Consider the following 9,240-nt stretch of genomic DNA (forward strand, 5'->3'; position numbering starts at 1 on the left):
GGTGAAACTGCCAAAATACAGATGCTGCAGAGCCATCGGGCTGGAAATTTCCCACAGGAGCTGACCACACTGTTGCTCTTTTATGCGACTAGGCAATCCTACCCAGGATGTCTAAAATAGTCCCTTTTTAGAAACTTTGCATTTTCCCCAATGAAGCAGAAATCTAGATTATAACCAGCAGCTGAAAAATTACCAATCTTTGTATGAGTACAGTGTTCAAATCACCTCCTGTATTAATCCACTAGGAAAAGACATTAATCTATAACAAGAGGTCTCAATGTTTTTACGCTTTCTCTATGCCCCAATTTCTGCTAAAATACCCTGTTTGTCCTTCTGTCTTGTGTTCAGGGCTGTGGACAGGGGTGAATGATATCTGGAGTTTTCTCCCAGAGCCTGAAAAAGCAGTGGAGAACCTAGGTAAGTGCAGAAGGAGCAGTGATGGGCAATGGACAAGATAGGATGAGGAAGCTGATAGATACATGATAGGCTACAGGCACTAAAGCTGGGAGAGACCAGTATGAACTGAAAGACTGGTATGTATGGTTGGAGCTATCACCATAAGAGGCAGTTTGAGTCCAAGATAAAGTGTGTCAGTGTGAATTGTGAGGCACCATAATTAATGTCAGGCTGAAAGGGCCAGAATAATTTATAAGACTGAGAAGATACAGAGTTGAGAAGCATACTATTAATGAATGTTGAGATGGTAGGCATGCAGGATTGAAGATAAGGCATCCAGATTTAGCCACTTGGAACTGAGGGGAAAATTGAGTCTTTTGTGTGACCAAACAGGTCTGTGCAAGTGTATGTAATTTATGTGAGTTATAGGCTATTTGTCACGTTGCAAAACATTGCCTATTTTGAAATGCTAATGACATCTTGCATCACTGGGCTAAATTCTGCTTCAGATACACTGGTATACTGACAAATTCACGAGGACTGCTCAGACAAGACAGTAAAATGCAAGCAATTGACTTTTTAATTTTCAGAGTCTTATTGCATAGCAATCAGCAATTGACAGCATGTTAAAAACATCTACATTGCAGTTATTAAATCAGATTTTTTTTTTCTAAGCAACAGAAAACTTGTGTAAAATCCTAATGTCTGCCTGAAATCACTTACATCCATTTCTCACTGACAAAGAACTACAGACGCCCATAAAATTACTGCAGAATTATACTGATAAAGGGGAACTATTTTCTCAAGAACCATACAGTGCAAAATCAAATCCAAAGGAGCTTTAGGCTCTATTTAGTAACCACAGGTAAATCAGAAGGATGCTTGAATCCCTTCTATATGAATGCAAATGGAAAGGGGCACTGTACAAGGCTGTACAAGAGATGCATGCATACTTTCCCCAGCAGTGCCTGCTGTCTCTAGGACCCATCTCACAAAGGCTGTTGCAGAAAGAGGAAATGTGGTGGTGCTACATGGATTGGGCAATGGCTACCGGCTACTGCTCCCAAAGAGATCAGCAAAGATCTGTCTAGGACCTGTCTTCTAGGGCAGCATATGGTTTGCTAAATGGTTTTGCAACTGGGGGATGGCACACATCCAGGTGGCTTTCATTCCCTGCCAGAATTTTAAAGAGATGTTAACAATGTTTACACTTTTCATTTTTGACAGCCTCTAAAAATTACCTATTTAAACCTTCTCTCCCTCTCTGACAACACTAAATCCATCTCCTCTTTCAGATGCAAAGTGCCCCAGTGCTTTCTGAGTTCTCATTGCAGAACTCAGGAGAGAAATCTGGCTGGCAGTGCCACTGCTGCCTCACTGCCTCACCACTGGAGCCTTAGTCAGTGCTGCAGCTCTGAATGCCCCATGCCCAAGCCACCCACAACTAAGAGATGGGAACATTTCAACAAATTCAAAGCTGTTTGGGAGAGTAGCAGTGGGTTTCTAACAGCTGCTTTTTTCTATTGTTCAGCCTTTCATTAGAAAAGAAAAAGGGTGATTGTTTTTTTAGGAGATCCATTAATAAAACAGGTGCAAATGAGAATTTGTCTTGCTTGTCCAATGTGTTGGTCTTGATAGTCAGCTATCTTCAAATATAAGGACTTCCCTCTCATTACCAGATCAGGCATTTTCCTCTCACCCTTTTCCAAATATATGTAACTCTACTGTCAAAAGGATGAAGACTGATTTGTACAATGTTACTAAAAGAGTAATAAAAGCCATGGAAAGTAACTCTCTCACTAAGTTTGGAAAAGTAAGATAATGAGGCTTCTGGAAGATGCTGTTGGTGGAATACTGCAGCACACCAGGGGATGTTAAAATTAAATCTAAGGACCAGCCCTTTTTGCAAGGTTAAGGACAGACACCATAGCCAGAATGTTTTGTTTATAATTGGACATCTGGCAAATATCGATCTACAGTAGTATTTAGTGTGTAATGGAAAGTACAGGTTGTTACATGAGCAATCAATAGTTTTTTAGATTATTGATCCTTACAGTGGCTATTGACTGTTTTTTAGGAGATAGCATAGTCTAGTTTTTCATTTAGCTTAGCTTAAAATAATTGGATTGCAAGTTGTGTGCCTTTATATGTGGAAAGGGACTCAATATGCAAATATTGTTTCTCATAATTGACAACATATAAAAAATAAATACTCACTTGTGTTTTTTCTTCTCTGTTGTGTAGTAGAACTACTCAAATATAATTTTTATAAGATGAAAAATGAAGTTGGCTTCAGAAGAGTGCAGAGGCCACCATCTCCCCTTTGCTGTGTGACTAGAACATTTTTATCAAAAAAATTCTATTAATAAAGTCAACTGTCAGAATGAACACATATGGGATCTAACTGATTTCTCTAGACATGTCATGTTATCGCTCACTCTCATCCCAACTGATATAATTGTTTGCTTTCTTCTGCAGAGAAAACATGCTGTTGCCTACTGCTTGGGGACCTTACAGAAGTCTCACCAAGTACTCTTGAGTGTAAAGGATTTTATGAACTGTAAAATAAGCTGATAATATTTTTTGCTCAGTTAAAACAAGCTCTGTGTGGGGAAGGACTGGCATAGAAGAAATGTCAGTAAACTATGAGCCAGGTCATGCCTTGAGGTGTTAGTTCTTGTGATTGCTATTTATATTTCAGTGCAGACTGGAGTCTTTCTTTTGACCAAGGCATAATATTCCCACTACAGGCAATTGCCAGCTAATGCTCCAGCCATCTTGTAAATAAGTTAATCCTATGTTTGCATTTGGTTCCTCCTGCAGGAGCTAGAAACAGAACTGAGGTGTTTATAGTACAGACTCAGTGCTCATCTCTGCTGACTTTCAGAGTAAATAAAGAGTCAAATGTATGCATAGAGCAATGCTATTTATGTTATCTAGACAAGCTGAGAATGCATCATTTTGCTGTACTGCGTTTTCCCAGATCCAAGAAAGCAAACCACAAATCTTTCTGCTGTTATCTAGCAAGTAACTCTATACCACTACTAAATCAACAACAGCAGGGAATGGAACTATTTTTCAGGTGTCATATATATCCCAATGCTCTGTCTGTCCTGAAGGTCATGTGTCAAATCATTCTGGGAACAGATTTTTATCTAGTCTGAAAACATTAATCACTTACAACTTCTAAGCCAAACAAACAAAACCCAGTCTAACAGAAGTGTAAAAAAAATGGAAGTTTCCGTACAAATTTAAATAAAAACTGTCCTAGAAAATGATGTAATTTGACCACTGCACAATCAAAAAAAAAAAAAAAATGCCAGTGAGTATTCTGAGATTTCACTCTTGACATTGTTTTAAAATATATTTGTGTAATACACCTGTGGGGGCTATTCTCTGGTACCAGTGCATACCTTTGTATTTAAGAATTAGGGATTAACATTTCATGTTCTGGTAGGATTACATGGGGTATTTGTTTATAATTAAAGATTTCCCCCTTGTTTTGGAGTGAAAAAACTGCAGCAGCCTTCAGTTTCTTATCTTAGTGTTACATAAAGGTGAATTTGACCTACAATGTGAAATCTGAAACTGAATCAAAACTATATAAAAGAATCTCAAGTTACTTTGGTCAGGATCTAGAGGCAGACCTTTCTTAAATGCATTTTGATTGCAGATGAAGGGCTGCAAACCATCCCTCCATCTCAGTGATTATTTAGGTTAAGAGAAGGTGTGAGGTTTGATTTGATCTGGGCCCATCTTTAATAACTGCTATCAAAACCAATGATTTTTTTTGCAAATTGCTGAACTTTCTTGAGTTTTATTGACATCAAACCATCAAACAAAACAGGAAAAAAGGAGCTTTGTCATACAGGCAGCATTTTAGTGTTTAGGACACTGAAAATACTTTAACTTGATGTCTTTTGCTGCTTCATTAGTCTTGCCTTGACTGTAAGATAAAGGTTTACGCAAGTGCCTGTAGAACCTAAAAGGCTGTTAATTGTTTGAAATGTCAACTGAAGCAGCTTTCTTTTAGAGTGTGGTCTATTTTAGCATTATAAATTCATTTTGGATGGGAGCTCCTCTATTAGAGAAGTGGTTTTTTTTTTCCCCAATCTCTACCTTCTATGAAGAAAAACCCCAGCATTTTAAGCATTTAAATGACTTCTGGGCACTAGCTATTTATCTCACAAGACAGTATTTCAGGACATCTTTATTTTCTTTGAGAAACTCTGCAAAAATACAGTATAATGTCATTTATTGCTGGATGTGCATGCAGAGCAATATTGTTCTGTTGCCTGGTAACCAGTGAGAGGGAGGCACTTTGGAAAGACTGATAGGAAAAGAGAAAGAGAAAGCTCAACTGCACACACTTGAGTAGAAGACTTATAAAACTGGTATTTGTTCCAGGTAGATTTGAAGAGGAGTTTGGGTCAAGGTTCTCATAGGGTTTTGTAAATTCTTTTTCACATCAAAAAGCCCAGTAGGATATTTTCTTGTGTTGGGATTTAATGACCAGGCTTATTTTTTCAAGCCATGTTTACAATCAGCATACTTCAGAAAGAGAAATATTCCTTTTTCCTTCACATGCATTCTTGAATACTTTTTGAAGGTGTGTTCTCCTTAGAATAGCACAGTGATAGTGTTATAACAAAACAAACATGCAGAAGCATTTTGAACTGATATTCTTATGAACTGTGAATGATCATGGATATATTTTCAAAGCCAGAATGCTCTGACAGTTTCTGAATTAGGGAACTCCTAGGTATCGTAATACAAACAACTAACAAACAGTAGATTTGCTGAGTCAAATAAATAATCACAAAACACACCCAGCAAATATCTTTGCTGGAGTTCAGTCTGGCCATTGCTTCCTGTTTTACAAGCAATAGAAAGTCAGCATAAAATCAAGGCAGAAGAGATGAGCTCACAGGAGCCAGTTTAACCTTTGGCCAAGCTCAGACAAAGTGCTGGTGAGAGTTTAAAGAGTCTGAGTTATTGTGTTGCTCTTTGATGCCTCGCTGGCTTCCTGCTCCTGACCAGTGTCGGGGCAGACGGTCTTTGCGTGGCCCTTCCTCGCTGCAGGGTGAGCAGGAAGTGCTGCGAGGCTGTTTATTGCTGCAAGATTTACAACACAGTTTTGAGAAGTGAAAAGGGTTGTGTAGCCCAAGTGTAATTGGAGATGGTCTTCAAATTTCGAGGTTTTCATTTGAATAGAACTGAATGTAAATTTTATTTTTTTTCTGTCAGCTACTTAAACTCTGAAATTTTGTAAACCTCATTGGCTTTACCTGTGGAGTAGTGTTTTACTTCATGTGAAGATCAGAATTCTAAGAAGGAGGAGTTGTTGCACACTCTGGATGTTGATTCACTGATTACTAGCTACTGGAAAAATTAAGGTCAGAGATTAACTCCTCCATTATAACCTTCTGTGGTATTCTGCTGGTGGCAGAGAGCTCATGGACAGTATGATGAAAGCATAAAGAAGAAAATACCCTTCATATTGGTGTGTTAATTTTTCACATTTCCTCTTCTAGAACAATTTGAGGATCATAAAAATACAAGTAGACAAGCACTAGAAAATTCTTAATTAGGATCTCACCAATTATTATTTCATGTTTACTTATATACATATCATACTTGTTGTATACATAATAGGACCAAGAAGAAATTTAGCTCTTATAGAAAGCCTTGGAATTTTTTCTAAAATTTATCTAAGTTATTTGACAGAAGTCTCGAGGAAGTTATAAGATAAACCCTGTTGTTGTGACTCTGTGATAATGCCCCTTTTAAAAAATTATTTCCTCCTAGCAGAGTGGGTCACTGAGATCTCAAAGCCTTGCACTCAGTATGTCCCAGTAGAAACCATTTACAGGCTCCTTCCTATTTTGGAGAGGTCTGTAAGTGCCACACAGAGCTGAACTTTCCTGTGAAATACCATAAACGGTGTAGTCTCTTTTCCATGCTTTGTATGTCCAAGAAAGAACCTGTAAGTGATAACAAAATCTCATATTTTGTGAATTTCTGTTAATGATACTACTTAAGAAATATACATCAGTAATGAGGGCAGACAGCCATTCAGACTCTACAGAGGAAAAATAAAAACAAAGTCTGAGTTATGTCTTATGCCATTAAAAAATGGACTTGCTGGATTAAAGGGCAAAAAGCAACATTCAGCTTCCATGCTGCAATACTAGTTTATGACTAGAGAGACAACATAGTGGCAAGGTATCTTGATGTTATTTTTCCTTCAAAAATGCTGGCAAGTTTGTGGTCTGGTCATTTGCCCTGTTATACAAAACCCACTGCTGCAAGTGTTTGCCAGAGAGCAAATGAGGGGTGACAGAGACTTAGCCATGGTCTGTGGGGCATGGCTAAGGTTTGGGGTCACACTCAGACCCTAGTATGATCTATCCTTGTAATCTCAACAGACGAAAACACTGCATGAAAACACAGCATCAACTAGAAAACAAATCAAATTAGAAACAGCTTATATTTACTGGAAGTAATTGTGTACCTTTTACATGGGGTTAGAATTGAAATTTGATGCATTAATTATTCACTGAATATAAACTTGCATATTTCAAATAATCTGGAAGGCAATTATTATCACATAAAATATTTGTATAATAATAGTAATTGCATATGATCTTGCAAAGGGTTCAATCATTCAAAGTGTTGAATAGTCTGTGTCCATCAAACAAAATATTTCAGGACAGGTTTAGCTTTACACAAGTAAGCAGTCCAATTGACCTCACTAAGGCCACTCATCTACTTAAATGTCAATATGTATCTAAGTGCTTTCCTGGATTAGGGCCAGAACGTTTTGTCTTTTGTAAGACAAGGTCCTGAGAAGACCTGTTGCAAATGGCTGTAGTCTGCAGAGTCCCGGAAAGGCGAAGCAAAATAAAAATAAAAAAGGGTAGTATCACATTATAATTTAGCTGTTCATTTATTTAAGGAATGTGGTTTATCATGAATGATTGGCATTATTGCAGACAGGATTATTGCTATTTAAAGGCAGTAATAGGAAATATGATCAGGTATTTGAAACATGGAATAGGACTGAAAAGCAAAGATAGTGACAGAGATAGTGACTATCTTATCAGTGACTCAGAGTTATGGGGTTCTCTAGAAATCATTTGGCATCATTATTTCTATCTATAGTAGGGGACTAATTTGTGCATTACTGATTCTGCAGTCCCAGCAATGGAGCTTCAAAACCAGCTTGCCTGAGGATGGAGTATACTCCCTTTAGATCCTTATCTCCCTGGAGAGACTCAAGTCCATGAACTGTTGTCCATGAAGGTCCACTGTAGAGGATTGCTCTTAACCCCATTAAAAAATGAAAAAATCTAAATACTAGTCATTGTCTCTTCCTTGATGAAAGTGAATATAAGGTAAGCCCAAGCATGTCACTGTGAATGAAATAGAATTCCCTTCAGGGTAGCTAATGTAGCTGTGGTTTTGCACAGGAAAAGTGTGCAACCTAACTTCAAGCTCAATTAAGAGTGTGGCAAATTTCTCAACTGCTGCCTTTGTACAAGAAAAAAAATGTCCTGTATGTAATTCTTCTTATTTTCAAAGCAAAATACAGATATTCAGTTAACCTTGGTAGTTTTAATTAAGTCACCGCTCACAAAATGTAAAATATGTAATGCCAAGCTGCTGCCCAGCACTTTTTGCCTCTCTGGGAATAACTGGGAATAACTGTCCTGTTTGTATTATAACAGTCTTTTGCCAGTGTGAGAACCAAGAAATTAATATATCAGCTCTGCCTGACTATATGTACTTCCACACACAGCTACCATGACTCTTTATGCTCAGGTAGAGCAGAGAGGAGGCTTTAGCTAATTATAGTCTGCATTTGAAAGGAAAGCAGCTCTGTATGTAGAATGCTATGTTTTAATACTTGGTGGATTTGTAATGGTCAAACTGTTGTTCTGAAATGTACAACCAAGATGGAAGCTTTGCTTTGCCTGCCAGGTATTTCCAAGGAAATTTGTGCTAGGGAATTGAAAGGTCAGTCTTCAGCTACAAGGAAAAGTAAGAATTACTATGGAGTATATCTGTATATCTTACACTAGTCCTATCTAAATTTAAAAATATACAATTTCAGGAAAACTACTTCACAAATAAAGAAACAACTGTAATGCCTTAGGGTAAAGATTTTTCTTCCACTAAATCAACTTTGGATTCCCACTGGATTAATAAGTCATTCACATATCAAAATCTTAAGTTAATTTCAAAATCCAGAAATTCAAATAAAGTACCTATTTAAAGTACTACTGTTTTTCTGGCCAATTTTTCTCTTTTCCTTGGACAAGTCATGTTTACATTTACAACCAGTATTTGTGAGGTTTTTTTCCATACTGGGTACTGGGGAACAGTGCAGTACATTGTTCTTTAGCTTCATTTGCTCCTTGCACATAGTTTGTCTTGCTGGAAACATCTATTTCATCTGCTTCATCTAACTTCACCTGTTTTTTTTTTTTTTTCCCAGAGCACAGCTTTGTATTTTATTGGGAAAACTAAGAATACCCAGAATATGAAAACAAAGAAAACAGTTGTGAAAGTGTGTGTGTGTGTATGTCTGTGTGTGCATAGTCATAATCCAGAAATCATGCTGATAAACAACGTGAAACAAAGCATTATTAATAATTCAAGAAGCTAGACAGCAGGGGAAAAAAAAGTCAAATAAATTGGTTTTTTCTCCCAGATGAACAATATTTAAGGAATTTAGGTGGTGCCTCTTTGGTCAGAAGAAATTACTGAAATCAACAGAATTGAGAGTTCTGAGATAATTGGTCAGAAAAAGAGCTGAACATAGTTTTGAGGAGTTGGGTT

At 37.4% G+C, this 9,240-nt stretch overlaps 1 long non-coding RNA gene across 1 annotated transcript; it reads left to right on the forward strand.

The window, feature by feature from the left end:
* Positions 1 to 348: 348 nt before the first annotated feature.
* LOC128801664 (uncharacterized) lies at positions 349 to 7,716 on the forward strand. The gene is made up of 3 exons (XR_008435226.1): positions 349 to 417; positions 5,644 to 5,792; positions 7,595 to 7,716. It is a non-coding gene; the product is annotated as an uncharacterized LOC128801664 (long non-coding RNA).
* The last annotated feature ends 1,524 nt before the right edge of the window (positions 7,717 to 9,240 follow it).

This window comes from Vidua chalybeata, chromosome 1 (genome assembly GCF_026979565.1).
Source record: "Vidua chalybeata isolate OUT-0048 chromosome 1, bVidCha1 merged haplotype, whole genome shotgun sequence".
In the NCBI taxonomy this organism is placed as follows: Eukaryota; Metazoa; Chordata; class Aves; order Passeriformes; family Viduidae; genus Vidua; species Vidua chalybeata.